Genomic DNA, 16848 nt, shown 5'->3' on the forward strand with positions numbered 1-16848 from the left:
CCAGTCCTTATTTTAAAACTGCACCTGTTCCTGCCTTGATGCTTCCTATCCCCCTTTGCTAGTTTATTTTTCTTCTTACTGTTACCAGCTAACTGCAGATACATTAACTTTCACAAACTCTGTTTATTGTCCCCAACCCCACCTTCCCCCAGTGACATGTTAGCTCCTGGAAGACAAGGACTTCATTTGTTCACTCTCACATCCCAAGTGCTTAGAACAGAGCCTGGCCATAGAAGGCACTCAATATATGCTTGCTATATGGATGCCGAATATGCAAATTCTTAAATCTATAATAGGTAAGGCTGAGAAGTTTGGGACTATAAAGCCCAACTTCTTTCCACAATGGGAAATACAATTTCCCTTTTGACAAAGAACTGTGAGAATCCCTTGTTTTCCATAGTAACACAATTTACTCTAAATAACATGCCAAAAATTCCTTATCACTTCACAGCCTCTCTCCAATGCCTTTCCTGTATTCTGTAAAATATTAACTATCATCAAAAAATATTTGATTTCCCTCTGGTACTGCTATCATAATATTGCAAAGGCAAAGTGAACTCATTAAAAGTGGTATGGAAACATAAATAATGAAGAAATGTAATAAAGTGTGTTAACAACCAAACAAATTCATCTCGATTTCAAATCAAATTGTACTGGCACAGTGAGAACCCCAGTCCAAGTTTAACTTTATTATCACTATAGTCCTTAATGAGCTAACATTTTTCTTATTAAACTCCTTTTAAACTAAAAAGGAGTTCATATAGGACTCCTGCATATAGCCATGAAAACTAAGCCTCAGAGAAAACTGTTCAGGCTACAAATCTAATTGATAAAACTCTTAGCACTACATGTCTGGCTAGATAACAGACGCAGGGATACTGAGGTAAGGAAGATGAGACCAAATCTCGCTCAGCCTTTGCTAGCTGTCTGACCTTGGACAAGTCAGACTCTCGGTGCCTCAGTTTCCCTATCTGTATAATGGAAATGGTACCTGATAGGGTTGCTTCAAGGATTAAAGGTACTAGGTATTTAAAGCAACGGCACCGTGTCTGACATAAAATAAGCACTGAAAATAGCTATTACTAGAGCATAAAAATAATCCCCACACCACTCATATTACAGCTCTTTAAGAGGCTCCTAGGTACCACCGTCATTTTTTAAAGATTGAGAAGTGTTACTATTCAATGGCATATTTTTACTTTATTACGTTCTGTAGCCAATTCCGAATACCGTGGAACGTTTTAAAAAACAGATTTTTTTTTTTTAAGGTACTTTTGGGAAAACCTCAGAGAGAACGATCTGCTTTTTAGCATTGCACGCCAATTCAGAAAGGAAGTTTGCGATTACCCGAGCCCTAAGTGGAAGGTGTGCAAATCCTGCCTTTTAACACGGGCACCCCGTGTTAAATGTGCCATTCTGGAGAGCTCACTCACACCCCAACAGCTTGTCCCGGCGCCTGAACTGTGCGCTCCTCCAAGCACACACCGCGAAAGCACCGTCTCGCCCCGGCCGAGCAGCTGGACTTGCAGCCAGGCTTCCGCGCTCACCTCCAGATTAACCGCGAGCCAGCGCTGCCCGCGCCGCCGAGGGGTTCCCCGGACCACAGCCCTAACCCGCAAGCGCAAACGAGAACCCTCGCAGGCCTCTTCCCGGCCCTCTTGAACACACAGACCGCGAAGAAGCCATCACGGACCCGCGGTCGCTTCCTCGGCCCGGCTCCCTCCAGTCGCCGCGGAAGGTGCGGGGAGCCGGGGCACCCTCGCCCCTCAGGGCCCTGGGCCAGGCCTACTGGACCTCCAGTGCCACAGGGACGGTGCAAGAGGTATCAAGTGGCTCTCGCCCAGGCTCTGTCTGCCCATGGGCCCGGGGCCAGTTACCTGCGACTCCAACGAGCGGCCGCGACAGCAGCACCTTCCCAGCGGGGGTGACGGGCGGAGGGGAGGGGCCAGACGGGCGCAGTCGGAGTCCCAGCTGGGCCAGAGCGGTCTCGCGCTGCAGCCCCCGGCGCGCCCCCTGCAGGTGGGCTGTCCTCACGGTGGCTCGGGCTGCTCTGAGTCAGAGACTCTGGGAAAGCTTGCTCTGAATTAGGGAAAGCATCAAAACTGTGGCTTCAGAAGAGAAAGACAACCTAGAAGAGGTTTATCCGATCTGAGTCCGGAAGCATTTCGCACTTTTCACGTCCTATTCTAAATTCACATCCAATCTCCTTAGCTAAATGGGGGCTTCAAAGGCAAGGGCAGTTTCATTAGGTGCTATAAGTAAGCATCAATTAATAGTTGCTGGCCGCTAGGCAGGTCTTCTATAGACCCCAAATTGACATATCAGGAATAGCCACTAATGATTGGCTGCGCTATTTCTAAAATATAACCCTGCATTTTTATTTTTTTCAAAAGCAGTTTGAATTTTTTTTCTTTAGACGGAGTCTCACTCTGTCGCCCAGGCTGAAGTGCAGTTGCGCAACCTCGGCTCACTGCATACTCCAAACTCTGCCTTCCAAGTTCAAGCGATTCGGTTTTAATCCTTCCATCCTACTTTGTAGGGTTCCTTGGTTTATTGCAACATGTACAGTCAAGACTAACTAAAAGCACGGTGGGACATTTATATGCTGGAAACATTCTTTCATGCAAAACTAGTTTTTCCTTTTTTTCAGTTTACCAACTCCAGTCCTACAGCCAAGACACTCCCACTGCACAGTGACCGTCCGCTGATTTCTAGCACCCTCATCCAACCAAGCCATCCTCTATGGCAAACTTGTCCAACCCATGGCCCACACCTGCAGGCTGCATGCAGCCAGGACAGTTTAGAATGCAGCCCAACACAAATTCGTAAACTTTCTTAAAACATTATGAGGGTTTTTTTTTTTTTTTTGCAATTTTTTTTTTAGCTCATCAACAATTGCTGGTGTTAGTGTATTTTATGTGTGGCCCAAGACAATTCTTCTTCCAATGTGGCCCAGGGAACCCAAAAGATTGGACACACCTGCTCTAGGGTATCTCATGGTTCATTCATTCAAGGACCATCTACCCCGTCCAATAATTTGTTCTTGAAAATGTCATGTAAAGGTTTAGGACTATTGTCATATTTGAGGAAATCACTATTAAATTTCTTTCACGTAAGAATTTTAAGATCTGGCCATGCACAGTGGCTCACACCTGTAATCCCAGCACTTTGGGATGCTGGGGTGGGCAGATCACTTGAGGTCAGGAGTTCGAGACTGGCCAACGTGGTGAAACCCCGGTTCTACTAAAAATACAAAAATTAGCCAGCCATGGTGTTGCACACCTGTAATCCCAGCTACTCAGGAGGCTGAGGCACAAGAATCCTTGAACCCCAAAAGGCGGAAGTCACAATGAGCCGAGATCTCACCACTGCCCTCCAACCTGGGTAACAGAACAAGACTCCATCTCAAAAAAAAAAAAAAAAGTTTTAAGATCTCAGGGCATTTCACATTTTATTGTGCTATGACTAATCAGCAATATTACTTGTTAAATTGATGACATTTATTAATCAGTTCGTTATTGATGTCCTCCTTGTGGTCATGTATTGAGTTTGTAATATCTCCACTGATGCCTATAAATTATGCCAAATTAGCAAGGAAATTAAAGCTTTTCCCAATGTATTTGTAAGATTTACTCTTCATTAGTTGACTCATCCAACAATCTGAGAGCCTCTCCTTTTACTTCTATTCAAATTTATCTCTTCCTCTTCATAAATTACTGCTTTTGATTGATATGAAAAAATTTAGGGATGGTGAAGACAGCTTTTTCTCTGATGGGATTAAAGAAGTGAACTGCATGGGGCACATATTCTATGACTCCTTCATGTTACTACACCTGGGCACTTTGACACAGTGGCTGTTGGGAGCTGATATGGTTTGGCTGTGTCCCCTGCCCAAAATCTCATCTTGAATTATAATAATACCCATAGGTCAAGGGCAGGACCAGGTGGAGATAATTGAATCATGGAGGCAGTTTCCCCTATGCTATTCTTATGAGAGCGAGTGAGTTCTCATGAGATCTGATGGTTTTATAAGGGGCTTCTCCTTTTGCTCAGCACTCATTCTGTCTCCTACCAGCCTGTCAAGAAATGCCTTCTGCCATGATTGTAAGTTTCCTAAGGCTGCCCCAGCCATGCAGAACTGTGATTCAACTGTGAGTCAATTACATCTCTTATAAATTACTCAGTCTTAGGTATTTCTTCATAGCAGTGTGAGAATGGACTAATACAGGAGCGTTCATAGAAGCCATTGCTACACTCCAGCAATAACTTAATGCTGCATGGAAGTGACCATGAATCACATGAACATGTCCCATTAAATGCAAACCCAAGTACCCCCAACTGCATTTCTGCTTAACTGGATCCCAAAAATGCCTCTAGTCACTCCGATGTTAGCCAGTAGAAGAATACTCAGGAAGTCTGAGTGGAAAGAGAAATCTTAATCAATTGTAGGTAAAGTATTTTAATTTTGCAAGCTTTATAAAAACATATAACCATGTCAACACATTTCCAGACTGCTTCCCAGGGTCTTGGAAGGGGCCTGAACAAGGGAGGGCTGTATATTGGCTTCCTATTGTCACTGTAACAAATTATCCTAAATTTAATAATTTAAAACAAGAATTATCTTACAGCTCAAGAGGTCAGAAGTCCAAAATCAGTTTCACTGAGCTAAAATCAAAGTGCGGGAAGTGCTTTCCTTCTGCAGATTCTCTGGAGAGTTGGTTGCCTTGCCTTCTCCAGCTCCTAGAGCCACCTACATCCCCTGGCTCATGGCTCCTTTTTCCATCCTTGAAGCTAGCAGTGTAGCATCTTTTCTCCCCTCTGACTTCTGCTTCTGTCCTTGCATTTCCTCTATGATTCTCCTGCCTCCTTATAAGGACCCTTGTGATTATACTGGGCACACTTGGATAATCCAGAATAATCTCCCCATCTCAAGATCTTTCACTTAATCACATTTGCAAAGCCCTTTTTACCATGCAAAGCAACATATTCATAGATTCTGGGGATTAGGATTAGTATGTGGACATCTCTGAGCAACTGTTATCCAGCCTACCGCAAGAGCCCTGAAGCTTAAACTTCATTCTCTTCAGGTAAGTCTGCCTCTTCTTACCAAATCTGCATGGAAGTGACCACAAACCACATGAACATGTCCCATTAAATGCAAACCGAAGTACCCCCAACTGCATTTCTGCTTAGCTGGATCCCCAAAATGCCTCTAGTCACTCCAATGTTAGCCAGAATTACCAAAATCTATTTGGTCCTGAGTTTTGATTGTGAGAGTTCCAATGGCGGAGGAATGCCTAGAATTACAACCGGGATAAATGTCATGAAGGGAAAGAGAAAAGATTCCTTGAGGGCAAACAATATGGGAGTTAATTTAGATAGAAGGGCAACAATGTCTTTAAATAAGTGATATTTAATCTAAGGTGCAAAGCATGAGGAATTAATTATATAATGAACAAGGGAGGTATTCTAGACAGAGGAGATGATATGTGTGGCCTGTGAATGGTGATAGCAGAAAGCTGTCACCTTCTGCGGCAGTATCTCTACCACTGAATCCTTAGCACCACCACAGTGACTGGCACATCAGACGTGTTCAGGGATATTAGCTTAGTAGTTTTCAACCTGGCAGCACGTTACAATCATGCAGCAGCTTAAAAAATACCAGTGCCAGCCGGGCGAGGCATCTCATGCCTGTAATCCCAGCACTTTGTGAGGCCGAGGCGGGCGGATCATGAGATCAGGAGTTCAAGAGCAGCCTGGCCAAGATGGTGAAACCCCATCTCTACTAAAGATACAAACATTAGCTTGGCTAATGTTTTTTTGTTGGTGGGCTCCTGTAATCCCAGCTACTCGGGAGGCTGAGGCAGAGACTTGCTTGAACCTGGGAGCCACAGGTTGCAGTGAGCCAAGATCGCACCATTGCACTCCAGCCTAGGCAAAAGGGCGAGACTCTGTCTCAAAAACAAAAACAAACAAACAAAAAAAACAGTGCCTGGACCCTAGCCAAGATCAAGTTAGAATTGTTTGGAAGTACAGCCCAGATATCTACATTTTTAAAAGCTGTTCAGGGGACTCTAATGTGCAGCTAGGATTGAGTTAAGAATCGCTGTATTAGATACAATTGAGTGAATTAATGAATAAGTGAAAGGAAATATTTGCTTTGGGTAGGGTTTTCATTTAGAAAATTTTCTTATTAGGAATAAGAAAGGTTTTGGCTATATTTGTGATATAAGTTCCTATCCAGTCTTAAAAAATGCAGACAGACTTTCAAAAATATTATACTTGAATGCTCATCAAGAGACTGAAAGTGATCTAGCAACTATCCCAATGTAACTAGTTGTCTCTGTAGAAAGGAGAAGTGGTCAGAATGGGGAGGGGTTTGAAAAAAATACACCGCACCTACGAAGTAAGGGGTTTTGAGCTCTACTTTCCTATTCCAGGGTGCATTTGGTTTCTGTAGTACTGATGAATGACCGTGAGAGGGAGACATGCTCCTGACAGGTGTTGCTTCCATGGGTTCCCCCATCTCTTAAGCCCGGCTAGCACGAATCAGGTGTTTTCCACAACACTGTGAGTTCTCAGGCATAACAATGGAATGAGTAAGCTACAGGAGAGGGGACAAGTAGCACATATTTATCTACACCAAAGTTAGGGTCATTTCAGTTCCCCAACAATTTTAAACATTTAAACAACCAGAAAAAAAAAAAAAAGCGAAGTGTTTTGTGTGCCGGACGTATTTGCGAAACTGTTAGGGAAAACATTTGAAGCCTAGGAGAATAATATTTTCCTAGAGCAACTGGTACAACTAAAAAATATTCAAGCAAAACTTTCAGAAAGGGATCTCTTTTGTTAATTGCAGCGTAAACATCTTAGATGTCCTTGAGTTTCTGAAGTTACTAAGATAACAGTTGGACCCTTGGAAAGAAAAAAAAGAAAAAGATCTCAGCTCCTGGTCATAACATCCACCTGTCATTTCTCTTTCCACTTACCTACACATGCCAGAACCACACAGATTGTCACACACACACACACACACACACACACACGCAGCGAGATAATGTGATGGGATGTACATTTAGGCAAGTTACCTGACATATGGTACTCAGTTTTCTCATCCACAAAATTAGTTGCAAGAGCCTATGTGTATGCTGGATTATTTTTGTTTTATGTCAGTTTGACTAAGTTGGAAACTACATTCCCCAGAATCCTCTCTCCCTGATTAATATTCCCTTCTAAAAATTAAGGAATTGATTGTAAGGAAATACCTTTTGCAAACGTTTAAGCAAATGCTGTGTAAGGCTTGTAAAGGTGGTCAGTGAAATGCTGGTATCAGTCAGGGAAGCAGAACTACTGTGTTATGGGATAACAGATTTATTCCAGGAATTCCACCTTACATGGCAGCAGCAAGGGTGCAGAAAGTGAAGGTTTGGGAGGGATTTTTCAAGGATCAGATAAAAAATCACAAACTAGTCTGATGATTCTGGGAAGCCAAGCATGGCTTGGGTCCCTACTGATGTGGAGCCACTAAGAGGAAGCTGGTGGAATGGTCTGTGGATGCTGTTGCCTCTGTGTAGCTACTGCTTCTGAGAGGCCTCCACCAAGCATCTGGTGGTGGGCCTGGGGTTCTGGTGGTCTGAAGGGCCAGCAGTCAGGAAGAGCTGAATATGGACTGGAGGGTGTCAAAAGCAAGCTGGAGACTGCCAGGCACCTCTGCCTCTGCATGTCACCCTATGTGATTGTAAAAAGACCTTCAGAGGGTATCAGCCATTCCCTTATTGTCTCCCAACTTTCATGCAAAGTCCTCTTTGGGCTAAATCTAAACTGGAACCATATAGGAGAGGGGATTCTGGAAAAATGTAGTTCCCAACTTAGCCAAACTGACAAAACACAAAAATAATCTAACACACATTATGGTGTAGACTCTTACAACTAATTCTGCAGATGAGAGAACTGAGTACCATGTAAGTTAGGTAACTTGCCTAAATGTACATTGGTAACTAGAGGCAGAAGCAAGCGTAGAGTTCAGATCAGAGGGATCATCTTCCACTGCACTGTCATGCCTCCCATCTTTTGTGGAACTTAAACACTTAAGTGTTTCAAGCAGATAATCATAGAAATATTTTATGCGTCACTTCTGAGTTTCCTCCCTAGGCTAGGAGTCCATGAGTAGTTTCCGTACCATCATTATGCCTAAGTTGGACTATCTTGATTCTGTCATCTCTGGGCACCTGGGTTACAGGGGATTTCTGGTACAAAGTTATGCTTGTGGCCACCAGATCTCAAACTGAGTTGTGAGATACGAATATCAGGCATTTTAAAGTAGTACAGTAGTCCCCCCTTACCTATGGAGGATAAGTTCCAAGACCCCCAGTGGATACCTGAAGCCATAGGTAGTATCAAATACTACATGTACCATGTTTTCTCTTGTACATACATACCTATGATAAAATTTAATTTATAAATTAGGCACAGTAAAAAATTAATGAACAATTATAACAATATACTGTAATAAAAGTTATATGAGTATAATCTCTCTCTCTCTCAGAAGATCTTATTGTAGGGTATTTACCTGTTTTCAGACCACAGTTGACCATTGGTAACCAAAACCATGGAAAGTGAAACTGAAGATGACAGCAGAACACTGTATCTTACTTGGGATTTAGAATATGAGAACTTGGATTCCGAAGTTCCTAAAAATGATACCAAAGAGCACTGCTGAATATCATTGAAAAAGTCAATGAAAACTCCAAAGTGTGTAAGAAGTGATGATGCCCACGTATTTGGTCGTTTATTTTATACTTCAGAACAAGCACCAGAAATTCTGGAAGTCAATAGGCGTCTTAGTCCATTTTGTGTTTCTATAACAGAATACTCAAGACCGGGTAATTTATGAAGAAAAGATACTCTTTTTTTTTTTAATACAATTCTGGAGGCTGGGAAGTCCAATATCAAGATGCTGGCCAGCATCTGGGGAGGACCTTCTTTCTGTGTCACCCCATGATGGAAGGCCAGAGGGTGAAAGAGAGACCAAGAGATGAACCTTGAAGACTCAAGCCCTTTTATAAGCAGCATTAATCCATCCATGAGGTGAGGGTGGAGCTCTCATGTCCTATACACCCCCTAGCCCTGCTGCTTTGAGAATTAAGTTTCCAACACATGCTTTTTGAGGAACATATTCAAATCATAGCAAATGGTTTGATAAATTTGCTTAGAAGCAGGCAAGGAAAAGTAACAGAATACTAGAAAAGCTCATGGTCCAGGCTCATCTTACCTTTCCTCCAGTTCCTTTCTGACCCCAGTTTCCTTTCTAATCTTGTAATATTTCAACTCCTTTGAGACCAGGATAGTTCATGGCTTCTTAAGTCTGGGCAAAGGTAAAGTTAAGGGATCATATGGGTCCCATAAGTCTCTGGGATACCCATTCAGTTCAGATAATAGGAGATTTGAGGATTCCAGCAATCTGTGTTGTTAAAAGATTCACTTCAACCCTAAAATGGAACTTAGCTTACCCCAGAGACTTATACTGAACTGAAATCTTAGGCTTAGAGGGATCTTAACTCTCACATTAGCTCAAAACAAACTCCTGGCAATCATTGAAACAGAAGCAAAGCACATCTCCTTCTCAATCTTGAAACATATGCCAGGAGCTGTATTAGACTTTGCCTCAGATCTGCTCTCCTCGTCTCAAAACACTGACCCTGTGGTTTCATTTCCACCTTTACAAAATTGTGATGCCAATGTCAGGGTAAAGCCTGAGGCTATCCTACTCTGACTTTTGAGGATATAGTCATACTCTGACAACTATTTTCTGCAAATACAACTGAGCAAACATATCTTTTGAACATACACTCCTGCCTGATTCCATTTAGGCTGCCATAATAAAATACCACAGACTAGATAACTTAAAAAGAATAGAAATTGATTACTCACAGCTCTGGAGGCTGGGAAGTCCAAGATCAAGGCACCAGCAGATTCTGTGTCTGGTGAAGGCTTCTCTCTGCTTCCAAGGTGGTGCCTTCTTGCTGTGTCCTCATGTGGCAGAAGTTGAAAGGGCAAAATGCACTAGGGTGTTCCCATCAACCTCCTTTATAAGAGCACTAATCCATTCATGAGGGAGGGCCCTCTTAACTTAGTCATTTTCCCAAAGGCCCTACCTTTTAGAACCATCACTTTGGAGTTTAAGCTCCAACATATGAAATTTGTAGGGACACATACATTGAAACTATAGCAACTTGTGACCAGCAAGAAAGGAAACTTTTGACATTTTTATAAGAAAAACAAATAGGTAGATAAGTAATACAAATTGCTGTTAGCCTATGCATTTATTTTAAGGCAAACAGAATGAGAAAAGACTCTTAACAATGACTTCAAATTATTTTATTTTATTTTATTACTATTTTTTGAGATGGAGTCTTGCTCTGTTGCCCAGGCTGGAGTGCAGTGGTGCGATCTTGGCTCACCGCAAGCTCTACCTCCCGAGTTCAAGCCATTCTCCTGCCTCAGCCTCCCGAGTAGCTGGGACTACAGGTGCCTGCCACCACGCCCAGCTAATTTTTTCTATTTTTAGTAGAGAAGGGGTTTCACCGTGTTGGTCTCAATCTCCTGACCTCGTGATCCTCCCGCCTCAGCCTCCCAAAGTGCTGGGATTACAGGCGTGAGCCACCATGCCTGGCCTGATTTTTATTTTTCAAAGACCTGAAAACTGAATTTTATATGTTTATCTGGCAGGTCACAAGAGACATTAACAAAATAAATGGAGTTAGTTGCTTTTTGTGTTTTTGTTTTGTTAGTCACCCAACAGGATTTTTTAAGTCCCAGGTAAGAGTTTGCAGTAGGGCAGTAAGGTTTTAGGATTTTTCTACAGTGAATTCACTGGCTAAGATTTCCTCATCCTATCTTCATTGTGAACCCCCAGACTGCATGCCTGTCACCTGTTTTAATTTTGACAAAGAAAAAGGGAAAACAGAGGAAGTTAAAAAAAAAGAAGGGGGATTAAAAAAAAATCTATGAATCTATGACACAAACAACCCAGAGTTAATTGCAAAAGAGTAACTAATACTTATATTACATGATTAGTAAAAATCCAGTTACCTGTAAAAATGTTAGGTTTAACCACTATGACTTGTATCCAGTCAATAATTAAAAATAAGCCCTAATTTATAATCTTACTATTTTCTTCCTTAATGTGGTGCTATGCAAGTCATGGTAGTGGAATCGCTTTCTCTTTGTGCATAAGTGGGATACTTTTTGGCAATGTGCCTCTGGAGAGCATGATGTTCCACCAGCTATTGTGAGGCAACACCCAGGTATCAATTCAATAGCTGATTTTGGAACGGAATTTGCCTTCAGGTAGCTGACTTTTACAATATACCTAAGAAGTTTAATAACTGCCATTTCACTTGTTTTACTCAGCATTTTTGTTTTCTGGAAAATCAAATTCTGAACTTCCCCTGATCAGGACCCAAATACAGTAGTAGATTTCCATCTTCTCTTCCTCTGCACACTAGACACCATGACAAAGGGGATCTCCCCAGAAATTCTGCCAGGACCAGTTTCCAGTGAGGATAAGAGCATGCATGCCCACAGCAAAGCCAACTCAGGACCAGTTTCAGCCTGCTGCTCTGAGTGCCTCCGCCCAGACAACTGCTGCAACTCGGAACCCATCAAATATATATGAGCTCATGTGGACAGATGGAAAACCCATTAGGAAGGACAGCGAACTGTGTGTTCCCACATTTCTGGGAAAGAAACCACATTTGGTGCAGGAGCAGTGCAAAATCACTAAGGTCAGCACCTTTAAATCAACAGAACGTCTAACCTCTTTCAAGCTATCACACAAGTAAAGCTATCTGGTTAGCTAAAGACTTAGCCTTACAGAAAAATACATGGGCTAGGGCTAGACCAAAGACCCAAGCCCACTAAGGACATCATGTACTTTTCAGTAGCTGTCTAATTTTTCTTAAAATTGTGATACAAACAACTTACTTCATAAGAATACAACTGTTAGCTATTATAAAGTAACTTATGAGCAAAATATAATTATACCTCAATAAAGTGGGGAGAAAGTACAATTACAAAGCTTAAAAGCCACCTTGTAAGAAATCATTGGTTAGCCATACTTTTTTAAAGTTAACTCAGCATGTCTTTTTTTGTGTAACAGAAAATCGTACTTACTTTTTTGACATTTTTCTTGGACTGTGGGTGACAGGAAGGAGACCACCCTGTGAAGGAGAGAACTCCCGTCTTCCACAGTCCTGTGTCCACACAAGCCACTCCCCTCAGCCTGCCTGATGGGCCACTGAATGCGCACTGCAGGACAAGGGACAGCTAAAACAGCAGCTGAGAAGGTAGACTTGCCTCTATTGCTCAGTTTTCTTTTGTAGTTTTCCTTTGTTTGGTATTTTAGAAACATTTTGCCACTGTTTTACCATCAAAGGTTGGCACCTACTTGTTTTTTCCACAATTAGGATCACCAAGCTCGTCTCAAATTTACTTTGAGGGTAAGCTTAAGATAATTTCTAACTGAAATATTTAATGCAAAATTTGCTTAAATGTCCATATAGGGATGTGTGCAAGCTGTATGCTGACCATATGCTGATGTAGACTGAGACCTAGTTCTGGGGAGGATGTTAGCAAATATATATATATATATATGTCCCAGGGATTTTAGGAGTTAGAAGCCAGGAACCATGGATGAAAACACATATATATCATAACACCACCGGCCACTGATGGGGACAGTCCTTTAGTCCCTTCATGTTGAGTGTGAACACATATTTGTGAAGGCATGTAAGCCAGCCCTCCATACTTTTATCTCCCGATTCTAGACAACCAATGCTCTAATTAGTTGTTCTACTTCTTTATTACTAAATGATTTACTCTAAACTATCAGGCCACCCCCTGGTTTTCAAACACAGATCCCTTACATCAAAAGAATATAGAGGCCAGGCATGGGGGCTCACGCCTGTCATTCCAGCACTTTGGGAGGCAGAGGTAGAAGGATCACTTCAGCCCAGGAGTTTGAGACCAGCCTAGGTAACATAGCAAGACCTTGTCTCTACAGAAAAATAATTTTTAAAAAAGGATATATAATTTAAAAGATACTGCCTTATTACTAGAATCCCATGTAGTAATTAATAATTAGTCCAGTCCATCATAGTGTATGAATGTCTCCCAGAGTAAAGTCACTCAGGTTTGCAGGTTTCCTCTCAATCTTGTCAGGTGCCAAAAACAGGAGTGGTCTTGGCAACTGTATAGCCTCACCCTTTCAGGCATCTAGAATAACCGAGCTGAGACATCATGTCATCTTTTGCTCTGAGACTCTTTTGAGGTGTTAATGTAATATTGAATTTCTTTCTATTAATCACCATTTTTTTCTTTACTCTCAGCTACTATTTCTCCTTCTCTCCATTAATACTCAAACTTTTTCACCTTTGGAAGGGACATTAGAATTGCCACTGTGCTGGTTTAGATGGTGGGCAGAAATATTAGTCTAGCAAGTAGCTCCTCCTCAGTCCGCTGCCATTCAGATAGAGTAAGGTTACACAGGTGCAGAACTAGTGAGCTAGTTTTGCCACCAGAGAACATAGCGGCATTCACTCTTGATCCCAATTTCTTAGATGCGGTGAAGGCACAATCCGCCCCCCATTATCCCGTTAGGAATTCAGATACAAACTTTAAAACTGTAGTTACAGCTTCTTGCTTAGAAATCATTCTTGCTTCCAGCACTTGTAGTTGTAGCCCTGGTTCTAGGATCATTGCATCAGATAGAGGAGAGAAAAAAAAATTGAGGTTATTTGGGGAAGAAAGAGAAAATTATAGTCATTATACCAGTGTACTCCTCTCTTGGCAAGAATTGCATAGTGCTATCAGCATCCTCCCCAACCCCTCTCCCCCAGATCAACCAAAAAAAATTAAAAACCAGAAAAATCTAGCGGGGACACTCCTTTAGTCCCACCCATGTTGAGTGTGAGCACCTACCTGTGAAGGCGTGTAAGCCAGCCCTGCATACTTTATCTCCCTGTTCTAGACAACCAACATTTTATACTTGTTCTACTTCTCTATTACTAAACTATTACTCTAAGGAGGTATCTCTCTGCTCATCGTTGGATATTATGGCTTATACATTGTTCCTTGGTCTGAAGAAATGACAGTTGTCTGTACAAATCCATGCATGTCTTCAGTTCTTGTTTTTTTTTTTTTTTTTTATGGTGCTCTGAGCATTTTCATCTTCCACTAAGGAAGCAAAGCCCAGTCCAGAGTCAGCATCTAATTCCTGTCAAGACCCATTTGTAGCCCCCCTAGGGCTACCAGCATCAGTCTCACTTGCCAGCTCTGGTCAGGGCCTTCCCACCAGGCAATCTGCCCCACAGCCATCGGCAGTTTCTGTCTCTCTTGCTGACAAACAGGACAGTTCTTCTGTGCCTGCAAGGATGCAAAATGAACATGTTTAGATTCAGCCCATCTCTGTACTCTGCAGTACAGATAATACTCTGCAGTATTCCTATATCCACTCCCTTCAGGGACCCGGGTGGCGACCACAAGGGCAAACACAGAAATAGCTGCTTGTCTATTCCAGTCACCTTCCCAGCCTGGGGAGGAAGTTCTTCTGATGGGCATTGACTTATTCTCCTTTAGCGCACCCCTCAAATATCTATAGGGCTATATCCCATATGGACATTCCTTTAATAGACCAGATTTCCATTGTCCTCTTGCCTGAGTGTATGGCCAGGTCATTGGTCACTGCCCATGAATCAGTAAAAACCCAAACATGGGGGCTTCTACTACTGTTCAGTTCTTCCATTACTGTAAGAAAAACAGCATGGAGTTCAGCCCACTGAGCTGATCTGTTTTTACCTTCTTTGATCAAAGCAGCAGCCTTCCAAACAGGAGGATGTTGTCCATTCACTTTGGAAATGCTTTCTGTAAACAGAGCAGCTCCTTGTTGGTCAATCAAGAGCTGTTCACAGGGCACTGTCCAAATGTCTATAGAAACCAGCAGCACCTCACAGTTTGCGTCAGTCCTGGGGGTAAAGAGGCTCCCTGCTCATGAGTATCTCCTTCTTGCATTCCCCAGGTGGCATGATCCCCTAGAAACCATTTCCATGTTATTGTGGAACTCTTCTGGGCACTGCCACTCCCTGTAGCATGTTTCTCTGCTGTCAGCTCTTCAATCAAACCTGCACATGCTTCCCTCCATAGGTCCAAGGGGGCTCGGTGGGGCCTGACCACAATTTAATCACCTCTGTCCAATAGTTATTCTCATTATGGTTTGTGTGAAATTTCCAAACTCAGTTGTGTTTGCCTATGGGCAAATTGCTTATGCTAGTTATTTTAGGAGTATAAACAGCAGTAAAATCTTATATGACTGTCTAGAAGTGGAAAGAAGTGATGGTGGACATAGACATGGCAGGAGAAAATGTGACTGCCTGGGGACCATTTTTGCAGGGATATGAGGAGTGAATCTGTGGACAAAGGCTGGTAACTGGCAAAGCCATGTCACACTCCTTAGGATTAGCAGTTACTGAAGGATATCAACAGTCACCTACCTGATAAAGCCATGCACCAGCTGACAGCTTCTCCAGTGCTGGGGCAGCTGTGCCGGTGGCAGGGACTGCCGCAGGGTGAGGTCCTCACCTCCCAGAGTGATGAGGGGGTCTCACTCGCCATCTTCTCCCACTCCCTGCAGCTGGGGAGCTCACTCTGGCAGCTGAAGTTCTGACTTTTTATGCAATGATCAAGTGTTTTGATCCAGAAGTGATTTAAACTCCTAAATTCCTAGATAAAACTAGGCCCAGTAATCCCAGAAAAAGGCTAATAGCTCCTTCTTCTCTCATTTAACTAATAAGAAATGTATCATTTTACAAAATAAGTTTAGAATTTTGTTTGAATTTTTGTTTTGTTTATCAGGTGCTACCCTAGTTCCTTTATTCTTCATGTTATAATTATATGCTGTAGAATGCATGTCATCAGTTGTATTTTTCTTCTCATATTCTGACACTGATGATAATCTCAATGTTTGGAAAAAAAACTATTAAATAAAATGCTTCTGTTTTTGTCATCCTCAAAGGATAAACTGCTTTACATATATTGTGGAGATGCTGCATTAGGATATGCATATATTTCTGATCCATCCCACTTCTTAGCTTTATCTCCTAACTACTCCCTTAACCTAAAACTGCGCTAGCACAGAGTAGGTTTACTCATTTTTTCTGCAATGTCACAAGTATTCTCCCATCTGTAACTATCCTTCCCTTTCTCTAGGGTGCCCCCACCTTTGCTCACATGGATCTACTCATTCTTCAAAGTCCCTCTTCCCCTTGGGGCTTTCCTGATGGCCTCGACTTCCTTTGACATGCAGGTCCACACTATGTTGTTGTTGTTGTTTTTTAATAGATATTGGGTCTCATGTTACCCAGGCTGGTCTTGAACTACTGGGCTCAAGTGATCCTCCTGCCTTGGCCTCCCAAAGTGCTGAGATTACAGGAGTGAGCCACTGTGCCCGGCCCACATACCACACTTTTAATACCAACCACATGTTGTCTGGGATTACTCACTCTCTTATATATCAAGTTGAAACATGAAATTGTCAACATAAAACTATTTTTGGCCTACAAGGACAGCAGTTATATACGGTTCAATTTATGTGTCTTCTTATCCCAAATACAATTCTTTGCATTCTTGTTTTCTCTTATAGCCTCTTCCATTGTGTAGGTGTTTGCTATTAAAAAGAGAGAGAGCTTGACTACTCTTAAATTGGCAAAATAGTAGATAAACTTCCATTTTAATCTGAAGAGGATCCTAGTCCATTAATACATTCACTTAGGATGATTTGACATGTTTGTGAGT

The 16848-nt window shown here is 42.2% G+C and overlaps 1 protein-coding gene across 9 annotated transcripts in view; it reads right to left on the bottom strand.

Annotated features, from left to right (window-relative positions):
• ANKRD46 (ankyrin repeat domain 46) overlaps positions 1–1933 on the bottom strand; it is a 42669-nt gene extending 40736 nt beyond the window's left edge. For 5 of the 9 annotated variants that reach the window (XM_065519475.1, XM_005563809.4, XM_045398562.2 and 2 more), the window contains exon 1: positions 1878–1933. The gene's annotated coding sequence lies outside the window, so the exon portion shown is untranslated. Of the gene's footprint in view, positions 1–1547 lie in introns of all 9 variants that reach the window. The other 4 variants (XM_045398564.2, XM_005563808.4, XM_073999225.1 and 1 more) reach the window with 1 other exon arrangement.
• Positions 1934–16848: the final 14915 nt, after the last annotated feature.

Source organism: Macaca fascicularis, chromosome 8, assembly GCF_037993035.2.
Source record: "Macaca fascicularis isolate 582-1 chromosome 8, T2T-MFA8v1.1".
Lineage (NCBI taxonomy): Eukaryota > Metazoa > Chordata > Mammalia > Primates > Cercopithecidae > Macaca > Macaca fascicularis.